The sequence below is a fragment of the Tympanuchus pallidicinctus genome, unplaced genomic scaffold (genome assembly GCF_026119805.1).
Source record: "Tympanuchus pallidicinctus isolate F22 unplaced genomic scaffold, pur_lepc_1.0 scaffold22, whole genome shotgun sequence".
NCBI lineage: Eukaryota > Metazoa > Chordata > Aves > Galliformes > Phasianidae > Tympanuchus > Tympanuchus pallidicinctus.
This window is the reverse complement of record NW_026294739.1, coordinates 330,901-357,087: the sequence shown is the minus strand read 5'-3', so window position 1 is coordinate 357,087 and position 26,187 is coordinate 330,901. Positions and strand designations below refer to the sequence as shown.

General features: G+C 42.5%; 1 protein-coding gene across 2 annotated transcripts in view; it reads right to left on the bottom strand.

Moving 5' to 3' along the window:
• Positions 1–26,187, bottom strand: part of LOC128082687 (glypican-5-like) — a 366,543-nt gene that overhangs the window by 104,582 nt on the left and 235,774 nt on the right. The gene's annotated exons all lie outside the window — the stretch shown is intronic.

Here is a 26,187-nt window from a genome sequence, read left to right as displayed (position 1 = left end):
ATCCTCCTTGTCTCCCTGCAAAGCTTCCACCATGGCAGTCTGCTCGGCATATCTAATATAAATCCTATGCACAGAATCATTGAATGGTTTGAATTGGAAAAAGGACCTTAAAACCTCTCCAGACAGAATCACAGAATCACAGAATTGTAGGTTGGAAGGGACCTCCAGAGATCATTGAGTCCAACCCCCTGCCAAAGCAGGTTCCCTACAGCAGGTCGCACAGGTCAGCATCCAGGCAGGTCTTGAACATCTCCAGAGAAGGAGACTCCACCACCTCCCTGGGCAGCCTGTTCCAGTGCTCCGTCACCTCACTGTAAAGAAGTTCTTAGGCACATTTGTGTTGAACTTCCTATGCTGCAGTTTCCAGCCGTTTCCCCTTGTCCTGTCTCTACTCACCACTGAAAAGAGTCCATCCTCGCCATTCTGCCCCCCACACCTTAGATATTTATAGACCTGGATCAGTTCCAATCCTCATGCCACGGGCACAGACACCTCTCATCACACAAAGCTGCCCAGAGCCCCATCCAAGCTGGCCTTGTACACCTCCAGGGATGGGGCATACACAGCTTATTTGGGCAGCAGTGCTATAGCCTCACCACTCCCCGAATAAACAATTTCTGCCTTGTATATAATCTAAACCTTCTCTCTCTCACTTTAAATCCCTTACCCCGTGTCTTATCACTATGCTGCCTGAGAAGGAGTCCTTCTCTAGCCTTCCTGTAGGGCCCTGTAAGTACTGAAAGGCTGCAATGAGATCTCTGCAGAACTTTTCTCTTTTCGAGGCTGAACAAATCCAGCTCCCTCAGCTTGCCTCCACAGGAGAGGTTCTCCAGCCCTTTGAGCATTACTGTAGCCATCCTCCGGACCCACTCCAACAACTCCTTACTGCCTGAGGGTCCTTAGAGCTGAAGGCGGTGCTGAAGGGGTGGTGGAAAGAAGAGCAGAGAAGAACAGTCACCTCCCCGACCTTTTGGTCATGCTGCTTCTGGAACAGGCCAGGATACAGCTGGTTTTCTGGGCAGCAAGCACTCATGTTGACCTTATCTTCCACATGTAACCATAGCTATGGCAGAAATAAGTCTTATACGAAGTTGCTGTTGTCATTAACTTTTTTAAGCTAGAACTAAGTTTGTATAGCGTAGTATCTTCTAAATTGAGGTGTACCTGGTATTTACAGCAGGATTTAAGCTCACATGCTCTTATGAAGTGAATGAAGCTTGCATGTTCAGAACCAAAGCACTTTCAGGTTACTCATTTCAAAGGTAAGATTCTAGTTGAGAGTTTTTTCCATTTCTTGCTCAAGAGCTAGAACAGCCTATGTACAGTGAAGGATAGTATCTATCTTCTGATCTGTGTTTAACATCTAAAATTCCACGATAGCTGTTTAACTTGGACCAATCCTCTGCTGTACGCTGTTCTCTCCACTGTTCTACATCTGTTAAATATTTTAGATATCTCAGCTACATATTTATATGGTTGAGATGGAGTTTGATAAAACCTGTTATAAAGCCTGTTAAAATCAAGAGCGTAAAAGACTATATTGGGTATTCTGAGAAAGGCAGATTTAGCAAGCTTAATGGAAAACATCCACTTCTCTATTGAGATGTCAGATTTGTTTCTCACAGTTTTGCACATTTTAACTCAGTTCCTTCCATCAAAGTCGAGTGATTTTTTCCAGCAACACATTCAGACATCATTCTCCTCTTAGTTTCAACTGCTTCAGAATTAATTAGTACCAGTGACAGTGACACACACGTGAAAGAGAACATTTCATATGCAAAATGATGCATCTATAAAACATAAGGGAGTACAATTTAGTGCCTACATATCTTGGGATTCTCCTTCTGACGATCTTGTTAATACATGGTATTTGGGCAACACATTTCCACTGTGGCCCAAAACTCTTTAAATGCATTTCCTAAACCTTTAATCAGTCAAGGATGTAAGACTGTTAACACCACAGAGATACAATATTTAGTGTTGCACTTCATTTTCAGTAAATTATTCCACAGGGCATGAATATCATTAGGTAGATGGAACATATTAAAAATACATCACTGCAATTAGGCTTCTGTCCAGAGTTTTCTGTTGTGTTTTCTTTTTTCTCCCCATGTTTTCTCTAAAATTGAAGCTTTCATTTCCAAAAAAGGCTCCCACCCTCAAGACGGACACTGATCCTCAAAGATTTTACCAAAGACCAGCCTCCCTATAACATGATACAACATGTAGCTTTACAGGACGTAAGACAGAGGTGCCCTTAGATGATGCACATCCATGGCAATTACAGTCTCAGGAAGCAACTGAGAAATGCAGGCCCGATCAATAAAATTTGGTAATAAATGGCACCGTCGTTCCTCACTAACATCATTCAAAGGGATCTCACTGGGCCGTGGCACCACTGCACTCTGTGCAAGTCCTAGTGATTAAACTGGTTTATGCAAACTTGGAGACTACACAATGCTACAGTAAATAATGCGCATAGACAGCTAGGGGGGTAAGCAGGAACCCATTAAAAAGAAACAGGCAGACCTATATGCTATTTCCTTTCATTTACATTCCTAATCTTTAAATCAAACTTCTTATCAATTGATTTGTGCAGCCAAGAACATTATTTCATTGGCTGTGCACAGAGATCGAAGGATTTAGTCAAGCTCTTAGGCAATTCCAAAACAGATTGAACATAGCTGTCCAAATATGTGCTCCAGCTGTACAGCACGGACAGGTAAGAGAGCTAATCAGAAGAGAAAAAAAGCAAGCGTTGAGGAAGAAATGCTCTCAGGGGAAAATAATGTAAGGCAAAATATATCCTAACTGTTCACTGAACTACCTATGCAAACATTTGCTTTCTTATTATAGCATTAATCTTTGAACGTGTGCTGCACGAGCCTTTGTTATTAATTCTTCACTGTGTTCTAAGAAACTGAAGTGCTGCTTTATACTGTTGCCTTCTGCTGCTGCCAGCATCTGACCACAGAGGTGTTCCTGGATTTTTTGCAGTTCAAGAGAATGTTTCCGGCAGAGAGAAAAGGATTTGGTTCCCTTTCTCTTTCAAGAATTGTATCAAAGATATCCACTGCAATTCCTCCCCATATCTCAAAATTTCTTGTTCTTTCCTCATCCTTTCCATCAGCCCAGGATCACACTACCTTACTTTGACTGAGGCCTACCCCACCTCCATTGTCTCAATCCAGGCCCCTGCATGCTGCTCCTACTCACATCAAGCTTTATAAAACAGTTCCCAACTTCCCACTATGCTGTCTGGCAGGGAAAAGCAGGATCTGGTTTTGGACCCAAGTAGAGAATAACATTCTAAATCTTCAAGATGTTAAGCATTAAAAGGAGATAGGCAGCATCCACACTTGATAATAAATGCACTGAACTTCACAAGTCAGGAGCTCACTGAGTATAAAGCACAGCCCCACACAACGTGAACTACCAAAAGAGACCTGCCACCTCTTAATTTATCCTTGCAGTATCATACCCTACCTACATGAATATCAAAGTGTATGCTAATGCTTGTCAAGCTCTTGGAGTCAGGCTGAGCTGCTGGATAGCCAGCTCAGGCTCACAAGGACCACAGGAAGCATAGCATCGGACAAGGGGTGCCCATAGCTGACCTCGAGGTTTCACTAAGCATAGGTCCCACCGTCCCTGCAGCTGAGACGCACCAACACTTGGCTGTCAGTGTGCCGAATTGCCCACATAGCTCTTTATAGTCCTTAAAGATCACAGCATCGTATTGCGTCCTGCTGATCCTGCAAAGAGCTCCCACTCCAAGGTTGTGAGTGCACAATGAGCAGCCCAGGGTGAGCCTTGCGTCTGCCTGACTGCTTACAGAGAGCTGAGAGGAAATGCAAGGAAAACTGTCCATTTGTAAGCCTTGACAGTTCCCACTAAAAAAATCATGGGAGTACAGGAAATGCCTAACAGTGTAAGCACTTGTGTAAATCTGTGCAGGCTGGCAGACTGATGTTCATCATTCAGGCTGGCTGTATTCTTTGAAGATATTTCACCTCTGGATGCATGTAACTGTGTGTTTGAAGTTCATCGCTAGTTGGACAAAATGATTTGTTAATATCTCAGTGTTTGACCCGTTCAGGGAAAAAATTCCAGCACTTCAAGCTTTTGGAGTCTGAAAGGGTCATTTAGTTTGTAAGAATCTGCCTTAGCTTTTTTTTTGTTACAGTTATTTATTTGAAGTCTGAACAGACAATTTGATGAATGGGAAACAGAGCGAAAGAGTCGAAGAGAATACATACAAACAATATATTGTATATAGTTCTGCCAGTTGCCATGCAACAGCCTTCAACCAATTAGGGACATTTAATATTTTTGATTTGCTTTTACATGGGTTTCCACTTCTTGTTGCTTTTCTCTTTTCTTATTAATTATTCTATGTAGTCTATAGAGTCTATCAGTTCTCGCTGACAAAGAGCAGCAAGTTCCCCTCAGTACTGCTCCAGGACCCCAGTGCCCAGAGTCAACAAAAGCAGGGCACTCGATTCGAGGACTGGAGGGACATTCACTGCACACAAGACTGTTAGCAGAGACGTTGAATTTCACACCCCTGCTTCTTCCATGCACGCATTTACAACTTGAACCCTCTGTCCATGCACAGGGCTGATTACCTTCCTCGCATCCTATCCAACAAGGAGCTAGCTGCCAGCTCCTTTCTGATAAAGTTGGCTGTGATGTCTGGCAGTGAGGCAGACAATGCACAGAACATCACACCGGCTGCTCATGGGAGCTCCTGTTGACTTGACTCTGAGAAAAATGTGGGGATTCAGTCTTTTGAAGTGGTAGCTTAAGGTGGAAGAGGGGCCCAGCAGTGCTCACCTTTGCTGGTGTGAGTGCGGCCCTACTGGCTTCACTGACATCCACAGTCCTGCTGGATTGTTTATATGATAAAAAGTATGTTTCGAATATTCCTTACAAAAAACAAACAAACAAAAAACTCTAGGAGAATAATTCAATAAGGAGCCATAATTCCCTCAGAATTCTTGAAGCTAGCCTATTTTACAGTGAAAAAAAGGTGCTCAGTGTTTTCCTTGCATACATTTCAATAAATTTGATGTTTTCTTTGGAAATCTCTAGATACAGCAGTACATCAGTTTTTTCATTCTATATTCTCCAGAGGATCACTGTGCCACAGAGTGGAGGTATTTGGGCCTGAAAACACTATTTCATGAAGCTGACCCTAAGTCTACAGCCTACTAAATTACTTCTTAAGGAAAACCACCATACACTTAATTTTAAAAAGCCCAGCATTCTCTTGCTTACTTGTATTACTCAAACAATTGGAAAGCTTTAGCTATTCGCTGTTTTACCCTGATCATATTTTTCCAGTAAAATTTCAAGTATTATGTAGTTCAAGAGACATCTTTCACAGTTTTGCCTGAATATTAATCTGAATTTTTATTTCCACTCCACTCCATTGGAATGTAACTAAATATTAAAAATGAGCGTGAGACTTGGTGACGCTAATTCCCCCACTGCATTTCTCTATGAGGCTCTGGAGTCCTGTTTCTCTTGACCCAATTTGTGGTCCTATCTGATTTATAGAGTGAGCTGTAGCAGGAAGTGAAAAGGAATTCTAAATCAGCACTCATTCGTCAGACTTCAATACGAAGTGCATAATATGGTATATTAAAGCAAAACTGAAAGCTTTCCTCCTATTCCTTCAAGAACATACCTCCTTGTGAAGGACTTCATAGTAGAGCAATGCAGTAAGTGATGATGCATTTTCAAATGCTGAGCTGCTGTGCATGTGTGTGCTATCAGCCAGGGAGAAGTTTGGGGCAGGTTCAAACATACAGAAAAAAAACCAGTTCACGACTTAACTGTGCTGTTAGCACTCTGAGCTTGGATCAATGGTGCTGAGAGGAGCAATTCTAAGCCTCAAATCTTACTGCAGGGATTTGCAATTATCATGCAAACTGTCCACTTATTCCCCTGCCCTGTAAGATGATGCCTTTCCAGGAGACATTTCTGAGGTTCTCATTTCTGCTGCTCAGCTTCTTTTCCATTCCCAGCTTCCAGGTCTTTCAGAGGATTCATGCCATTTGTCATAGGGTGCTCGTAACTAGATGCACCAGCGAGTTACTGCTTTAAAACGATACAAGTCTATTTTAATTAGATTTATGGGAGATCTTCCTAGGGCAAATTCTTCCTAGCTGCAATTACTGAGCATACCTGAGATAAAGGGGTGGAAGAGGAAAGAATTCTCTTTCTTTCCATATAAAATGTAGTTTATTTGTTTCCTTTAATTATCAAAGCAGGCAATAATATTTTCAAAAGAAGCAAAGTGGCTCATCTTTATGAATCATTACCTGTTTATCTAAAAACACGCACGAAGTTCCAAGAAGTGAGGGAAATGAGGCTTCCTGCCCTAGAGAGTGTACAAAATGATGCTCTAGGAGGCATCTGTTGAGGCAGAGAAGCACTTGGGAACACATACCAGTTTCAGCAGAATGAATACAGTATCTAAATGACTGGAAAAGATTTTTTTTCCCTAAGGCATTTCGAGATAAGTTGCTGCCTCTGGACTTGGAGACTTAAAGCAGCTGCCCCTCCTTTGGAATCTGTCCCAGAGAAGCCCAGGGCATGCACAGTGCACTGCAAGGGTCGGGAGCAGCAAGCTTCCACAAACCTGCTTTGCACCAATCAGTTTACCAGCTTCTGTCCAGGAAGGCACTTGGGAAGCCACAACTTTGTGCCCGCAGGGAATGGAGTCCAGAGTGGCAGGAGATGGGAGCAGATCGCAGGGGGAAGCCTTTGAAGCACAGACCTCTGGCTCTCCTCATCTGTCAGACTCGGAACCAAGCAGCCACAATGCTGCCCACACAAAGCCTCACCCAAACCAAGACTGACTTTGAAAGTTTAGATGCTGCAATGTAAGCATTAGCACACAAACTATGGAAGCTAACATACTGGCTTTTGATGGGTCACAAAAAGAGATTGTTACTTTATTGAAATGGAGCAGCTGATGAGGAATAACCCTTTGGATTGTGTTAACAGCTGGTCCATTTAATGTCTGCTTTGAGTGGGATGTTATGATTGAATTCTAAGCTGCTCAGTGGAGGAGATGGGAAAGGAAATGCTGACACCCTCCTACAGTGACCACGCTGACCATTTGTGGTGCAAGCTAAATAGGAAGCAATTTGTTGTCACTGATAAAAACCCCATTTATTGGTGTAAAAGTTATCCTACTTTCTTGAACATGCTTTAGGAGCATTTAAAATTAACAGAGTGCTGGCATCTGGCCTTAATACATACTAAGCAGCCAAGATCATAAATGCAAATCCATGACCACAACTGCACTTTTAGATATAAAATAACACATTACAACACTGTAAATGTGGCTTTTCCTAAAAAATAACACGTATTAATTATGTCAGGTAAAGATGCCACCAGGAGACACTGACCTAAGGGAAACACTTAACTGAAGCTGCCATATAGAACACGAGAAAATTCCATCGTTGAGAGCAGGTGTATGATAAACTACCAGGATATTTAGCAAATCTGACCCCGGCTTTTCACTCGCCTGGCCCAAGTACCCCCACTTCCCACCCCCTGGTTACTGTAGGGGCTCACATTGGCCCAGTGGGGCTACCCCAAGGATCCTGAAACACAGCCGGAGTGCTGCTCTGTCCTACACAGAGATTGGAAGCTCCTGGGGAGGCTCTCCAGCTTAGCACTGCTGGTTGTAAGGCCTCTTTCTGAGCTCACTGCTGTGTCTGTATTCATGACTTTTCATATGCATTACTGATTGCCGTGTGTGTTTTACTAATGATAGTGTCAGTCCTATTATCTAAAATGGATTTTTCCTTTATTTATATGTATACACATTCATATACATACCTATGTATATTTCAAACATGTATGCGTAAACATATAAAAGTTTTCTGCCCTTAAGATGTCTATGAAGACAGAGAGAATCAAAGCAGCATTACGTGTACTAAGTGTGGTCAAATGAGTCCCTGTAGCAAATATATGCTTGCTTTTGCCTCAGTCAGTATTTAACTCTTGGCTCAATAAATCGTGATGTGCTCCTCCGTTCAGGTCAATAGCTGTTTAATATTTCATGACTGAGCTAACCAATGAGCCCCAAAGAAACCTGCTGCTCAGTGCTCTGTGGGCACCAGGGTGTCCCTGCTGGCTTTGTGCCTTTCCTCCTCCATCTTCACCACTCTGGCCTCTTCTTGCCTCTATTGCCAGCACCCAGCCCTGGCAGGCATGGAGCTGCAAAAGGCATGTTTGAGAAAATTCCTTCCTTTGCTAGCTGACCGATCACAAGTTAAACAAGCAAGCTTGTGTCTGGGATCATGCTACCACTATCAGTGAGCTCTACAAATTTTCAGTTTAGGAATTACATCCCAAAGGTTTGTGGGTTTGTACCACATTTAGACATGCTTCGGGCTTTCTGCCGAATGCCCTGTGGCCCCAGGCACTGCCAGCAGTGAGACCCAGGGTGGAGGCTGGATTTTGGCTTTAACTTCTGAGCTTGCAATACACGACTTCTCTTTCAGAAACTTCTAACATTGAGATCGGAACTTGTGTAGATTAGGCTAATTTCTTGTTACATGTTGATCCTTTTGAACCCAGGTGCCTCAAGGGACGTTTCAGATTGCAGCATTTTCTCTCAGTGACAAAGACCTGAGCTTCCCCTCCTGTGTGTGCCTGTGTCTGAACAAGCTGAGTGTAGATGGTAATAAGCAGCTTTATGATTTATTTTGGAGTGATGGTCTGAACTTGTAAGCCTGCAGGGATAACAGAATTTTTCAAATATATTTCTTTCTTTTATTTTTTTATTTTTTTTTTATGTTACTGCTTCAATTATAGTATTTAGAAACCCTAGACGCATGGGGGAAAGAAAACCCAAACAAATAAAAAGGAAAGCTCAATTAAATCTGTGGCTCCCAACATTGCATCTATAGCTCTGGCTTTCCTCCTGATCTCCAGATGAAATAAAACAGATGTGAGGGGAAATGAGTGGAGCAGCCAAAGTAAACCACTGCGACCTGGTCAAAGGGAGCTTATTCTCCCCCACCAGACCTCCAGCCTCTCTCTGCACCAAAGCAGCTGAAGGGATGTAAATATTTGGTCATTTACACCCAACTCAAGCTTTCTGAATTTCACTTCGACTCCACCCCTGTATGATTGCTCCTCTTTCTTTCATCTGCTCCTTATTCCCCTCCACATTACAAATATGTAAAGACACACACAAACACACCACAAAATACAGGTTGAATTTATAAAAGTGTGATTTGCAGACTGATTCTGAGAAGTGAAAAGCTAACCAAGTGCTAGAATTCATATATACTACATATATATCATATAATGAGTCATTCGAAAGTTATTTTTTAGAGACACAGGCCAGATGAGATATTAGTTAGCATTTTAGTGTAGCTTTAAGTCAATGCTATTAATGTTTCCAGACCAGTCAACAAAACTATTTTCTGTCTTTGATATTTGTATTGCTACTTTCTATCAAAGACAGAAATAAGTTGTGCAGGATATGGTAAAGTGGTTACACTGTTTTTATTAGATACTATCCATATCTCAGTTTATCATTTCATTTTGGGCTGTTTACAAAGTGTTCCAAAGACACAAGGACAGATACTCAGCAACATTCAAAACAGATTGATCTGGGAAAGGAAACCATCCAGCCAGCTCTTCTAGCAGCCAGCACCATGGGAATCCGAATGGGATTTCAACCATTTGATGTGCACATCTGAGGCTCATCTGGCAGCAAAACTCCGTTAAGAAGGGGAAAAAAAAAATCTTAAATGGGAAATATGAGCCCCTGGAGGTGTTCAAGAAATGTTTAAATGCTGTAGTAAGGAACATGATTTAATGGGGATATTTTGGTGGTGGGTGAATGGTTGGACTAGATCCTGGAGGTATTTCCAACACTGGTGATTCTAAGATTCTACATACATAAATAAACAAAACTAGTGATGCACAATGCAGTTGCTCACCACCTGCCAACCCATGCCCAGACAGTCTCCAAGCTGACCCCTGTCTAACTCTCCAGCATTTTAAAAGCTTTTCCATCATACAGTATGGAATATCCCTGAGGTCAGTTTAGGGCAGCTGTCCTGGCTCTGTCCCCTCCTAGCTTCTCATATCCCCCATGACTCTCACTGGCAGGGCAGCACACAAAGCTTTGTGCAGCACTGCTCAACACCAACTAAACATCATTGTGTTACCCACGTTGTTTTTCTCCTAAAGCCACATCATGGCACCATACCAGACACCAGGAAGAAAATCAACTCTGTCCCACTTGAAACCAGAACAATTAACAAACAGACATAGCAGAAAATTGCACTTATGGTACTACAGAAACAAGCCACGCTTCAGGAGCAGCTCACAATTCAATGGCCTCCTCCCAGAGAGAACGGCCCCTCCGGCCACACTGTGCCTGCACAGCCTCTGTCTGCTCCTCACATGCTTGCATACTTCAAGTTCATTAAATAGCCCATCACCATGGTGCTGCTCAATTAAAGCCAGGGGAAGCCCATATGAACCATTTCTTTAGGACAGCGTTGTGAATACCCCACAAAATAAACTTAAAACCAACATGAATTTGCAGAGCTTCATTTTCCCTCATGAATATGCATAACTAATACACCAAAAGCCAATCCTGCCCTCCTCCTCTTCCTTTCTGCCTCCTCCGTCTGCCCCTTTTGGAATTAAGCACTTATCTCCCATACGCTAAATAGGGCTCCATTATGGGTAGGGCTGCAGAATTTTAATGAATTGCAAAATACAGTTAATTATGGAAAAAAAGGCATCTTCGGCACTTCTTCATGTAAATTAGTCAAACTAATTGGCGTTCAGTATTTTTTTTTAATGCATGCAGCCCTAGGAGGGAAGAAAAAAAGGTACTTGGCGATTCAGCACTGGATTCATGACAGAGAAAGGAAGAGAGGAGGCATTTCTGACACACTGACCTAATCCAGCTTCCAAAGTGAATATTTCCCAACTCCAGCCTAGAACTGTGAGAAAGTTATGGCAGTGTGTTCTCACAATCAGAATTATTATTATTTGTTTGTTTGTTTATTTTGTTAGTTTTTAACTTTGATAGGAGCTTCTGACTCTCAGGAATAAATACCAATACCAGATCGAGACCTATCGCAGGGCAGGCACTGCACATTACTTCCCACAGCCAATGCATCTCCTGGCCAGTCAAGCCACCAGCTGGCCCTAAAAGTTGTGCTGGTCTGCATGGAGGCTCTGTGATAGGAGCACACACCCACATGGGACTACAGTGTTAGACTACAACATATTCAGCGATGCTTTACCAGCATCCAAGCCCAGAATTTGCAAGAAGTGAAATCAGTTGTTCTGCCTGAAACCCTGTTTACAGAGATCAGCAAACTGCATGGATTTCAACAGTGCATGCAATGGCATGTTTCACGAGATTCTGAGCCCTTGAAAAACAGTATAAAATCTAGACTGCTAACCTAACTACAGCATCTGCACCCTGCTTCGAGCTGCCCAAATCACCTAGCAGCACCTAGCTGTTAGCAGGTACTTCAGTCCCTATCTGCTGCAGATGGGATACAGGCATATTGCTCCAGTGCTAAAATCAGAGCACTCTGTCAGCTGCTGTAAAATAACTGGATTTCTTGAAAGGCAGAATTGACCCTGGAGAGCGTCAGAGAAAGTTACTATCACGATACAACAGAGTAGCTGCAGTAATAGTATCTACTGAAATTATTACCTAAAGCATAATATTATGTATTAGGACTATTCTTTTTCATCAGTATTCCATCCCTACATAGCAACTGACCTCTACCCGAGAAGCACTCACGCTCATTTGCTAAAGTGTAGCATGAAAGCACCGGCATATGACGGCCTTTCAAATCTGCGTTGGGTAAATGTTCCATTGGGGCTGACTGAGGGCAAATTCTGTCAGGTGGAGCAAGACTTCATGTCCCGAGGACTGCCAAAGCCAATCCCTCCCACCAAAATCAAAGCAGGGTGCAGAAGGTGACAGCAGTGTTTTCTTCTCTGATAACCCAGTGGTACAGTTGCTACATTGCTCCTGTACTTGGCATATACATTCAGTGTCATTATTGGCACACAGAAAAAGCTGCATTCCCCATCATCCTTCCCCCTAACACAGTATAGCACTGAAATGGCTTCTACAAGGCTGTGAGGGTTTAACACTTACTGTATTTAATTCTGAGGCCTCAGTGGGGATTAGGAGGTTTCGCTTGGGTGCTATGCCAACACGTGAAGACAGGAGATGCCCGCAAGGAGAAGGGGCTTCTGAAGGGAGCAGCTTCTTCCTCACAGGGAGATGGGGAATCTAACTCAAAGGGCTTGGAATCTCTCCTAGAAATTCTCTTCCTCTCTCCTACTCGACAAAGGACTAAAACTGGCTTGTAATAGTATCCCTGTAAGTCCTCATCAAAGAGATGACAAGTGAAAACATCTAAACTGTCTCTGAGTTTCATATTTACTGCAAATATCAACACAGTGAACTTCATAACAGTAATACAGGGTAAAAACAAGGAAGTCTTCTGTCTGCTTCACAGATGGGATAATTGAAATTATTTGGATGGATCTTAACACTTAGGTAATATTAGAAATCTAAATTAAAAAATAACTTCCTCTGATGGAAGAATGATAAATGCTGAACGCAATTTTATCAAAACAACAGTTCAAAGCAATGAAAACTGCAGCTGATCCTCACCAACATGAAGAAAGCATGCCTGAGAGATACTGGAGCTTCTTTCAGGAGCTGATTTATTTGAAACATGAAACGTTTCTTAGAAAAGTGCTGATTAAAGTTTTTTAAGGAGCAGTCAGTAAGTCGTTCAGTAAGTCGGGCAGAGGACTTTTGTCCTTTGCTGTGGGTCACCTGCAGGTAACCTGAAAGGCTGGAAGCTCTGATTGCTCTAGAAAGCAGCAGTGAGCAAACACCCGTGTTACATGTTTGTAGGAAAGCCTGTCTGCTCCCACGGAACACCGGTGTCCTGTGAGGAACTTTCAAAGGCTAGGCAAGGTTCAGCACCACACTTTTTAACTGGTGGGGAGAACCTCTGCTAACTTCTGTCTCATTTTATTAATCACGACTGAAATTTGGGAATACCTTTATGGTGTTTCTTTCCATCACCAATCTCTCAACCGTACGAGAACGGGTTTGCTGAGCATGTGCTACATCTTACCTTTAGGCACTGATAAAAATTAAGGCTATTTTAAGTGCTTTGTAGAAGAGACTGGAATTAAGCACCTTCCTGCTAAGCAGGCCCAGGAAACAGCAGAATCATTGACCTGAGTGTCTGTTTCTACGGGTGCTTTGTTTCTCTCTCTGTATAATGAATGTGATCTGTGACTAGCTTTGATGCAAGAGTTTGACACAGCCATCAGAAATTGGCAAAAGAAGAATTTGTAGGATCAACTTTGCCTTCCATTTCCCTCTTTGCTTCTGTTTATAGGGTACCTTATAAAATACAATGGTCGCTGCTTCCCACAAAGGTGTGATGCAAATGAAATACCCCAAGTTCATGCTCTGACTGCTGTTATTTCCAATCCAAACTCTATGTAATTCATAGGCTGTACTTTGAACAACAACAGTGACAACAGCACAAGGAGTTAAAGCCTGCTTTAGTAACTACATTGTGTATTTAACATCTTGCATTGCACATGAACTAACGAGCCCTGCTGTTGAAGGTTAAATTAGTTTACATTCAAGTACTACTCAGTTTGCATTACACTACAATCAAATCTGTCAGCTACAACATCCAAAATGTTGCATCACCAATTGCAGTGCGTTTGATTTTAAAATGATATGAAATTTCAGGCTCTGCTTTTCCACCCCTGCAATCAGTCACAGCGTCAGCAGGGACTGTTGCACAAAGGGAGGTCTGTCCATTGCGAGTACTGCCTTGCAGCACTGAGCTTCCTCACGCGAAAGGACAATTGGATTGAAAGCAGTCTTGATCAAAGAGAACAGAAAAGAGCACCGATTTCTTAGCTATCCCATAACCTCCAGAGGAATGCAGCTGGAATTAACCCCTGACCCTGGGATACCTGTCAAACGGCCCAAGGTTCTCATCCAAACATGAGACCAAGGCTCATCCAAGATGTGCTGTGTTTCTGCCCAGCCACCAGGGCAGCCAGCTGCCCTGCAGCCGACTAGCTGAGCAAACTGGGGTAGTGTGCTGAGCACATACTGAGCATCCTACAAACGCCAAGCAGTATCACCGTTACCACAGGCAGAACTAGAGAAGAACTACATCATAGGCACGTTTTAGAGAATGAGCTCCGAATAATAATTAATGAATTCAGTTAATACTATCAAACTTCATCCCTATTTGTCTAGGTGAGGAGTGTTTTTTTTTCTGCTGCTAACAAAATTTATTTGCCAATGTGTACTCTCAACTGTCCAAAACCTTACTAATCATTTTGCACGTTACACAGAAATCACACAGAATTAATGGCTTTGAATGGCATTCTAAAGATATCATTCGTTCACTTCTACTTCGCATCATAATGTTTCTTCTTAAACTCTTCAGCCTAGCAAATTTCGTGTACCGATCACTGTTTATCTCAATTCTTTAAATTATCTATGCTGACACATGCCCTTCAATCAGTTCCTTCTAGCACAGACAGCACATTAGCACATTGTAATCTCAGCATCTCCTTTTAAATATACATATTCTAGTTTTAAACGTACACATGTACAGCACAGGTTCCATCCAAACCATTTTTAAATTTGCTTTTGTTCATTTAATTGCTGGCAAATTCATTGTTGCCACAAGGAAGCTGTCAGGCAGTGAAATCTCTGGAACTGGACGGAACCTTGCTTAACATTCAGAGGATGTTTCCCTCAAAATACTTCTGTATTTCAAATCAAGGTAAGAAAAAAACTTGAAAGCAATGGGATTATTAAATAGTAAATGGTAATGGCACCACATCATCCCCCTCAAACAGTCCAGAGGATACCACAGTGCTCTGTAAATTGGAAATCTGCAATTATTCTTCTAATCCCCAGTTCTCAAGGAAAATAGTTTAAATCCTTTCAAGATGATCAGCGATTCTGGCAGAAGAAAGGTGATTCCCACCAAACATTTCCTTTCATTTTCTCAGGCCAGTGCTCCTCATCTATCACAATATCCACTGCTGCTTTCTGCTCCAGAAACAAAGGCAGCCATCTTTCCAAGGAACAGCTTATCCTTTACCTCAATCATGTTTCCAACAACTGAACCACACACAGTGAAGAATGATCATCTTTAATTCTCTATGAATACAGATTGGTTTTGCTTACAGTTTTATGTCCAATTTCCTTCTTTCTTAAGTTTTCAGTTACACTGAAGTGATGTGTATTTGACAAAGCTCTAGCTAAATTATCAAAAAAACCCTCAACCTGTTTTGCCACGCAACTGACAGCCGGTGTGGTAACCCAGCACCTCACTAATGTCAGCAGGACAACCTTTGGTGCTGAACATCTTACACCTCCCATCTTCGCTGGTCACAATCGGCATTTTCGGAGCATTTGCCACAGTAACACCAAAGGCAGGTGTTGTTTATCTGTATGTTACACGTTAGGAAATAACGTGACGGAGAACTTTGTCCTTGGGAACACCAGGAGCTTGTCGGCAAGATGGATACTATGACTTAGTTCTCATTTGTCTTATGGATCTGCTCTGACTGCTTCTCCACCTCTGCCACGTAACCGTCCTTTACTTCTACTCAACTTACCCAAATCCTGCGAGGCAGCCTTACTCAAGCTGAATACTGAGAAAGCTGCTCATTGCTAAATAAATGTTTTCTGTTTTTTCTTTTAACATCAGAAGCTGCTATGAGCTCTGTCTCACCAACCTACTAGAAAGTATTTTGGAATAATAATAATCATAAGTTCTGGTGATGAGAAGGCACTACAAACCAATTCAGCCTTTCTCAGAGATTGTGAAAGACCAACTATTTCTGTCTGCGTTAGCAAAGCGGTGATTAGAAGCCTGATTTACTTACATTCATCTGCATTTACCATCTGACAACACTATCTTCAACCTCTGAATGTGCTTCAGCTGAGGCTTTGCATTCGCTCTTCCCCCATTTTTACACCAATTTATTCCACTTCTGTTCAGTACACTGAAAGGTGCCTCGCATATCCTGACTGCATCAGAGCTGTCTGCCTGGGGAGCCCCTTCTGACTCAGTTCTCCCTAACCATTTCCAGCAGAACACAGTGCTACAGGAAAGCATTGCTTATGATGAGGCTTCTCTCCTCCTCGTGGGGCAGAGACCTCAGGCCCTGACACACATGCCTCCTACTCCTGCACAGGAACCGGAGCTGGCAGCTAAGGCTCTGCACAAAGGCTAGGGATGCTTAATAGAACAAAGCCACAGGGAGAAAAAATAAGAAAAAAAAAAAGGAAATCCCCATGTTAATGAACCCATACATTGTTCTGAAGCACTTTTTTTTCCTGGGATGAACAATGGATATATTCTACAAAATAAGTTCAAGGTTTCAATGCCAATGCATTCTGAACCTATTTCACAGGCAAATGCCAAATGATCCCTGAAAACCTGGAAGGACTGAGAGTACACACACACTAAAACCCACATGCAGATAACATACGCTGCTGTTGCACCCTTTGTGTTTCCTGCTGTTGGAGAACTGCCAGAACAGAGGTATCAAAACACCATGAGGAAACGTGTTTTCACAAGATTTCTAATGCACATCTGTAGGTTCAGAAGCAATGGAGAATTCTGAGGCACAGTCCCACTCTGGTCATGTTCAGCAAACTGAACTCACAAAACTTTGGCACTTAATTCATCAGAACTACAGCTTTTTTTCCAACTTGAAAAGACTTTTTGTTCTTTTCTTTTCTTTTTTTTTTTTTTTTTCAATGACTAATCTTTTTGCCTCCTTTTGTAGGCCAGATTTCTGCCCTTGTTTCATCTCCTCTTCTCTGACTCCTTACCTTTGCCATTAATCTGCAACAGGCAAACTTGTCAAATATCAGCAACACCCAAAACTTAATTGCAGCAGACTGCAATTTTCTTTCTTTCTCAAATATATGCCCCAGACTTCCAGTGTCACTGAAAACAACTCTTTTCTGGATAAATGTTATTCTAAAACCAAATAAGGGTCTAACTATAACCATTTTATTTGGAGCCCTGGCTTCTATTTCCTAAAACTTTATTTTAATACTAAGAGAATGTTCAGAAACAAATGGCAAAACAGAATCACAGATGTGACTTTCATGGATTCAGAATTTTCCAATGCACAGTATTATAAAGCAACATCTCATGCACATGTAGCCTCCAGTGAAAGTGGGATTACAGTGGATGTCTTGATGTCTCGTATTAGTTATTCAGGAAAGAAGCTCATCTTGAGATGGCTGCATAGAGCTCTTTTCCAGTGTGTATAGTAACATTTTGACAATGTCAATCACAGCCACACACTGTTCAACTATGAGAAGGACTGCAGCTGCAGTCTGAAAGCTAACAATAGTCCCTTGCCTATGAAGTGCTAAACAGGCTCTCTTGCATCTGAAGCATTAATAATTCAGTCATTCAGTCCTAAACCACAACATGTGACTGACAGCTGTCAAGCTTGTGACGTCATCTCTCAATTACACAATATAGCTATTTATAGTTCAATGATGTGTACACTAAAATGAACAAAATGGAAACCTAAGGAAAGCTGAGGCGATATTCAGATAAGTGCTCCTGCTGAGCACTTAATTTTTATTTTCCAGAAGTGCTGGGAATCTGCAGTTCTCAGCACAGTGAGGCCTTTCTGAAATGTCATCAGCTTTCAGAAAGCAGTCATCAACAACACAACTGGTCCAAGATCATGCATGATGCTGATGTGCAGTGACAAGAAACTCAGTCTCTACTCTAAAAAATGCAGATGACAGAGATATTTTCTTTCAAAGCTCAAGCTCTTAACACCACTGATACTTCTTATTCATTACTCTGCTGGTTCAAATAGAGTAACCAACACAAAAATCTTCTCTGCTTTGGACTACAGATCTATTTACAGCCACTAACAGAGACAGCACAATGCAGTGGTTGGAAAGGGTCAACAGAGGCACAGAGAGCTTACTTGCTCATAATTATGGCAATAAAGAGTTTAACCATTCTTACTGTGTAGCCTGGAGAAAGGGAATGCTCACCACATTTTTGTTCAACAAACTGCTGCGTGTAACTGGCAGAGCAAAGCTGAGAGCACAGGCACAAATGGAACAAGTTGTTCTTGTGGGAAGTTCTTCTGTGGGAAGCAGAACTCAGCCTGCTTTCCTGTGGCTTTGTGTCTTGTGGCTGGATTGTTTCCTCTGGAAGAAGGCATGAGGTCCGACTGAAGCTTTTCTTGCAGCTAGGCTGCTCAGAGCACTCTTTCACATTAACCCTTATTGTGGGTTCTTTGACATATAAAGCACAGCCCACTCTGTATCCTTCCTGGCAGCTGGGGACTCATACTCTCCAAACACTTATTCTTCTTAAACTTGCATGGTTTTAATATTTTCTTAGACTAAAGCACTGGTTGAGATATCTGGCAGGTTGAAATGCTACTGGGGGAGGTGACCCAAGAGCTCTGCCAGTGCTGACAGATGGGCAGACAACTTCCGACAGTGACCTGCATGTGGATCTACAAGGCAGACAGATTGGCACTGGGGTCATTCTCAGGCACCAGCAACTACAAAAACAAGCTGACAGAAATGCTGAAAAGGAAGTTCATAGAATCACAGAATGACTTGGGTTGGAAAGGACCATAAAAATCATCAAGCTTCAACTTCCCTGCTGTGGGCTGGTTGATCCCCACCAGCACATGCAGCTCAGGGCCATGGCCTTGAGCACCTCTGGAGATGGGGCATCCACAACTTCTCTGGGCAACCTGTTCCAGTGCCTCACCACCCTCCAAGTAAAGAATTTCCTCGTAATATCTAAACTAACTCTTCCCTCTTTTAGTTTAAAGCCATCCCCCCCTTATCCTATCACTATCTGCCCACAGTAGAAATGAGTCTCCCTCCTGTGCACGTGTTCCCACAGCCTCCTTGGGCAACCTGTTCCAGTGCCTCACCACCCTCTGGCAGAAAAACTTCCTCCTAGTATCTAACCTAAACCTCCCCTGTCTCAATTTAAAACCATTCCCCCTTGTCCTATCACCATCCACCCTCACAAACAGCTGTTCCTCCTCCTGTTTATATGCTCCCTTCAAGTACTGGAAGGCCACAATGAGGTCTCCCCAAAGCATTCTCTCCTCCAGGCTGAACAAGCCCAGCTCCATCAGCCTTTCTTCACAGGAGAGGTGCTCCAGCCCTCTGACCATCTTAGCGTCCTCCTTGCCCACTCCAACACTCTTCCTGTACTGGGGGTCCCAGGCCTGCACGCAGTACCCCAAATGGGGCCTTAAAAGAGTAGAGTAGAGGGGGATCCTTCGTGCCCCTCTGCCATCCCTCTGTTGAAGCAGCCCAGGATACAACTGACCTTCCAGGCTGCAAGCACGCACTGCTGTCCGGGTTCTCATCTACCAGGATGCCTATCTCCTTCTCCTCAGGGCTGCTCTCATTGAGTTTCTCCCTCAGTCTGTACCCATGTCTGGTATTGCCCCAACCAAGGTGCAGCATGTTTCTTGACTCTGTTTCAAATTTGGGCATCTGCTGCAAAGATGCCTCTGTCCTATGCCCCAGCTGCTAGAAGAAATGTCCGAGCTTCTGACATGTGACTATTGAGGGAGCAGCACTTTGCTCAGTGAACTTTCCCTGTTATTCCTGCTGCAGCCATTTCCCCTCTTTCTAGCTCTTTCCATTGTTGTTAAAACAATGTGAACAAACTTCCATTATACATGAAAAATATCTATTTCCTAACAGCAATTCCACATTTTCTGCAGTGGTGAGAGGAAAACAAACAAACAAACCCAGCCTCCTAATCCTTTAGCAATAAGACCTGCTCACATGCTTAAGGCTAAAGACTTCAAATTTGAGGAGAGATGAGTGTGAAACTTCAAAGAAAACAATGAACTAAAAGCTGCATGTTTAAAGATCCCCCCAGAATTTAGATAGCACAACATTACCTCAGAATGTGCACTGCACAGTGAAGGCCAACAGAACAGCATGAACTGCTGTGTGGACTTCTGCCCTTCCTAAAAGGAATCTTGAATCAGTAAACATGTCTAAAAACTCATGAGAGTCCTGAAAGAGTTAGAGCTCATGGACAAAAAATCTCTCTCAGATCTGCACCTTTGTAAAGGTCATCCTTTAGAAGGACAAAGTGAAGTCATGTCAGCTATCTGGCATAACAGAACACAAAATGATCTAACTCCTGTTTGCAGACTAAAAATAACCCTCACCTTTTATTGAAGTGCCTGAAGAGCAACTACAGCGGGTCTCACATTGGGGTGTGCAGAGGTGGTTGTTAATTAAAGGGTATTCCCCAAAGCAAATCCCAGCCCTCAGCTTTTCTTCAGAGATTGGGGAAGTTACTCTCTGTGAATCTTTGTGCAAAGGGCAATTCTGAGCCAGGACCTGTCTGACACCACAGGTACTAAGGTTGGGAAGGTGTGTTTGAACCCCCAGAAGCCTCACAGTAGGGGATCCTGCCGCCCAGAGTGAGCCCCCCCAGGTGGGAACAGAGCTTCACAGATGACAGAGATTTTGTGGGTGGCCAACAATTTATCCTCTATGATAATCAGAGAAATCAGAGCAACCAGGAAAAAAATCATGCTAATATGAACATCTCAGGTAAACAAACCTCATGACAGAGTAGTCAGGGACATGTGCGCATCTGCTTCATCAACTGCTTTTTGAGCCTGCTGCCTTCAGTTAGTAATGACCAAAATAATATGTATACTAAAACACATACTCACAAACATGCCAACAGAGTATATTAAAGCTGACACATTTCTGAAAGCTACCAAAGCCCAGATAAGATGGAAGCCTGTTCAAGCTGTTGTAGACATTTCATCTAGTTTCCATCACATATAGCATTCTGTATAAAGCCACCTTAAGGAGCAGCATCCAAAATGAAAGCTTGAGCTGCTGTAAAGCACGGTGACAGAGGTTTGTGAAGAGTACAGGCGGGTCTGGGAGGAACAAGAGAACAGAAGTCTTGTTCAGTATCTTGTCTCCTGCTGCTAACCCTCTGCTTAATCTTGGACTGGAAAGAGAAAATATGGAATGTTTGAATTCTCAGCATTTCTTTCTCTGTAAGAAATCAATGCCATCCCCCTCTTCAGGAGCCAGCCTTCTCACATCTCCCTTACAGGACTTACAAAATGAAATTTAATTGAGGTAACACAACTGCCATTTATTTTTAACTGTGATGATCAAGGATTTAATCCAAACCCAAGCCAAGGGATTAAGTGCAAATGTACTAAATCTCCCGTTTGCTCCCTCTGACACACCCTCAGGCTCACCCAAACTTGTGTTATTAACCCTATGGCCATGTGATGTGATTGGGATATTTTGCATCATCTCAGAGGGATGTTCTGGGGTGATGCTGAGACTGACCCAAATTCTGGCCCTGCAAGGAAGAATGTCACGCCCAGATCCTCCACAAATTGCCCTCATCTCACTTGTGTCTCCCGTATCCCCACACTCATCCCCTGGGCAGCTTTGGCCTCACTGAAGAATAAAGAAAAAAAATAAAAAGCCTTTACTAGAATTCATATGTTGCACCGAAACACTTTCTGCATCCTTATTATTTGTTTACTACCCATCAGTATACCTCCTCATGCCGGATAAGGCAGTTTCTTACCATCCTTGGCCCTTCTAGCCAACTGGTTTTCCACCATCCCTTCCGCTTTTCTTCCTGAGTTTTATATATCACAATTTCTACTTTGAACTGTTCAGAGTTTTTATGTTCTTACTTTTGAAATTTTTAGATGCCTTTTCTTTACTGCTGAACTGAGCTGTTTTATTAGCCAGATAATCCCATTTCCTGCACCTTCACTCATGACTTTCTGGCATTACCCACTGTATCTAGGAGCTACATACAAACCTCATATTTCAAAAAGCAATTATTCCATTTTTCAAAATAAATTCAGTTCATTTAGTTTTGTTTGTCTCAGAAGTAGCAATTCATTATGTGTTGTTTGGATTATTAGTTCATACATCACATTACCACCCCAAAGCATATTTGTTTTAAGTCTGGTGACTCGTATGCAATTTCTTAATATACAAAATCCTTGGAAGTGATTAGCAAACCAGATGAAAAAAAAACTTCAAATAAAAAGGTATTTTAAACAGTAACCGAAGCAATCTTTCTAATAAGAAAATATAATATTGCTTCATATGGTTCATGAACACTCTAAATGAAGTCCAAATCTGACCTCTAAGAGCTGAAGTGATTCATTCCAAATACCTCTGTTAAGATTTCAGTGTCGTGCTACATGACTCAGAATTGCCCTCGAGACGAGAAATTCATGCAGCAAAGCTCTTTAATATTAAATGCATATTCAAGTCACTGGCACAACGGTCAGCTTCATCAAGGGCTTCACAGCGCCTGCAGCTCGCCGTGGCAATAAGCCCTCGCCTTATGATTTCATCCAGACACAATTATACAGTCTAAGAAAACCAAACCCAAAGCTTTCCATTTACCATTCTGCAATCCATTTTTTTTATTATTACATTCTCTTATTTCAAATGCCACATCAGATACGGCTCAGCATCATTTTACTGCAGCGAAGCACAAGACATATTTCATTATATTATCCAATAATTACATTGTTTGTCTGCCAGTTCACTCCCATGAACATATCACTCTGAAAAACTCCACTGTAAGCAACTCTTCTCATAGATACTGAAAGGAACAAACAAGCCAGAGAGCCCTGAAACACCACTGAGCCTTTCTGATGGTGTCTGGGAGGCTGAGACTTGTGGAGACATATGGCAACACTCAAAACACGATGTGCTTCGTATCAGAAGGCTGTGCTCTGGATATTTGCTGCTGGCTACTCAACTTTGACCATCACTTAAACTCGTTTGAATTAATTTCAAGATATACTTTCCTAATTGTGGAAAAGTCCACCTCATCCAGAAAGAGTATTTTCCATAGTAGAATTACCAATAAATTAGTGTAAATTTCTTTCTTCCAAATGTTGAAAACAACAGAATGTATGCATCCTTTCTTTTTCTTTTTCATTACGTGCATTAGAAGAACTTAGAGGCCTATGTAGAGTTGTCTTCAGATGTGACTGAACTATGTAAGACTGAGGACACATTGTGGTTGCTTCAAAACAATTCAGTCCTGCTATACACCCCTTCTGGGACGAGATGTGCACACTGGCACTAGTCTGGGAAGCAGAAATACATTTGCAAGGGTACAGCGGGTGCTCACGTAGCAAAAAGCAGACATCCTACGTGCTCCTGAATGCAGAGCTGAGTGCCTGCATGCTGAAACACCATACTGAAATGACGGCTTCAGGTAAAGAGAAAACTAAGGAAGATACATGATAGTGCTCACTATTGGCTTTGCTGGAAGAGCCCCTTCATTGTCCATGGGAAGGGGTGATCCAGGGAGACAGTCTTCACTATCCAGATCTGAGCAACACAACAGAGGAAGGTGGTTTCTTCTCCAGTAATTACACCAAGGGTTTTGCCATGGCAGGCTTACTCCGGTCTCTTCACCTCATATTTTAAGCATGTTCTTCACTCACACTTGCATATAATTATATAAAAAGTGAATAGCCCATGGAATTATTTACATCCCTAAAGTCAGAGCCATAAATATTGATTCTGGAATTGAGAATGGTTATATGTGCCAGGTCTTGCTTGCTTACATTACCCTTTGTGAACGCTCTCTTTGATTTCTCCAGGAGAAAATACTGATGCCAGTGTAGTTTCTCCACCTGAAGTAGCACCATCTTATTTACTCTCTCTCCTTTTCTCCTTGCTACTGGTGTTACGTAACAGCAAGGCCACCCACATCTGGAGGGAACTGGCGGTCTCCTGGGTGATTATTCTGCATAATGACAAGTTCATGCATGACATCTGGGATTGGGAATACTCAGGCCCAAGTAGATCCATTCCTATACATCCACACTGAGGCACAGGCTCATTTCAGATGCGTGAAAAAGGCAGGAGAAATAAACGTATTATTTCATTTAAAATGCAGACAGTCCCAAGAAGAAGAGCAGATTGTAGGTGTCACTGAACAGTACGCAGTAAATAAATCATATTTGTAAGGCTAGACATCAGTGTAAGCCTGGGGTGCTGAGGGGTATAGACAATGAAGGCCACGTGGCATCTTCAGCACTGGAGTCACAGCTGCAGACAGTGAGTGTCCCATCTGTGCTCAGGAGTAGGAGCCACAGCAAACAGCGCCTTACACACACCTCCCTGCTGTTCAAAAGCACAGCAGCCAGCAAATGCTATCCTAACACACCAAGGCTTATTTTAGCTTCACACTCAGAGCAGTAAATGCTCTTCCAGCTAGAAGTGCATGCAAATTCTGCACTTTGCAGCTTCTGCTCAATCAGTCCTCTCTGTCTATGAACACTGTGGCAGCCTGGCAGGCTAGACATGCACAGGAACCTGCTCTGTGTGAGACACCAGCATGTGCTGATTGCCCCGGGTAGTCACTTCCTTTGCATGTTTTCCTAGAGGAAGCAGGAACTCCTAGATACCATGCAACTTAGCAGCAGCGTAACTACTCTTGATTTAAATGCTGAAACATATTTCTGTGTACAAAGGTATAAAGGGCCTATTCTGTGCCTAAGCACTGTCGTCTATGAATTCAAGCCAGACCTTGAGACCACTAAAAACAGGAAGTCAGGCATTTAAGACTAGTGTATTATCATCTGTAAAAGCAAGCAAGCAAAGCCACACAAAGCTGAGGTGTCCCAGTGAAGAGGTGGAATCTTCCTCACTGGACACGCAGGACTTGGTCCTACAGAGCCCTAGATATCCCAATCGAAGGCCCTGCCTTCAACAGATGATCTCCAGATTATCCCCTCCAACTTCAAATTGTTTGCTATTCTCCAGCAACCTCTATATTCTGGTAAATGAATGGTGAGATGGTAGATGGAGATGGCAAAAGAAGAATCAGAATTAAAATACATGCCCCTAGAAATAGTCCTATTACTAATACATTTTGGAAAAACTTCTTACAGTATTACCCAGATGTTAATCCAGATAGAACAATATTTATAATAAACAATGCCACAGTGTCCTATGGCCAAAGAAATGATTTTCCATTCTTTGCTATAGTTTCCTCTCAAGTCTACTTGCTGGCCTCATACCTACACAGGACTGAATTGAGTTAGGAGCAAACTACAGAGACTGCCTGGAGCACAAAGTAATCAGGTGATGAGCTTCCATGCTCCCTTTACATAATGCATCTAACCCAGCTATTTTTAAATGGACTCAGATCAGGCTGATTTTCAGAAACAAAACATTTCATTGGGAGTAAGAAAGATAAGTAAAGTGGTATGAGTTAAGGACTAGCCAGTATTCATAAAAATAACACAGGGTGAAAATCAGAGTGTATGGCGGTTTATAAAATTCCCTCTACATGTTTTGGCATTGGCTGAGCTTGGTCTATTTGCAAACCTCCATATCACAGCAAAGGTAAGAAGATAAAAATTAAGAGAGTTAGGAATGAGGCGATTTCTATCCCTACCAGAGTGCTCTTTCGCAGTCTTTCACAGTATTAGCAAACTCAGGTAAGACTCAGACTTTTGTGTGAGATGGGAAGACTTTGTGGGAATTCTAGATAGATAAATGCATAGTATGAGTCTATCCAACATTCAGGCTTTCTCTAAAACCCAAAGGTGGGCCCACACCCTGAGCCAACCGCAGGGGCACCTGAGGTCCCAGGATCAGTCACCCACTAATAGAAACCTCTGAGGGCACCTGGTCTGAGGTTTCCTGGGTCTCATTTAGCAGATGGTTCCTGGAAACAGACTTTCTGCTTTAACTGGGAAGTGGCAATGTACTTCAGTTGCATAAACGTGACTGTACTTGTGACAGCCAGGGCAGATCCACTGGAGCTTGAGAAGCCAAGTTTGGACAGTCCTCAGCTTTGTTTCTTACACTGCTTTTTACTGCTTGTGTCCACCCTATAGTACTTGCTTTCGGCCACTGATTAATCAATTGTTTGAAAACCATTCACCTACCCTATAAGGACAATCATCATAAACCTCTGCTTTTCTTTCATACTATGTAAGCTTACCAAATCACCTCCAAAAATAAGCATGTGATTGTAACTCAGAAATGAGATC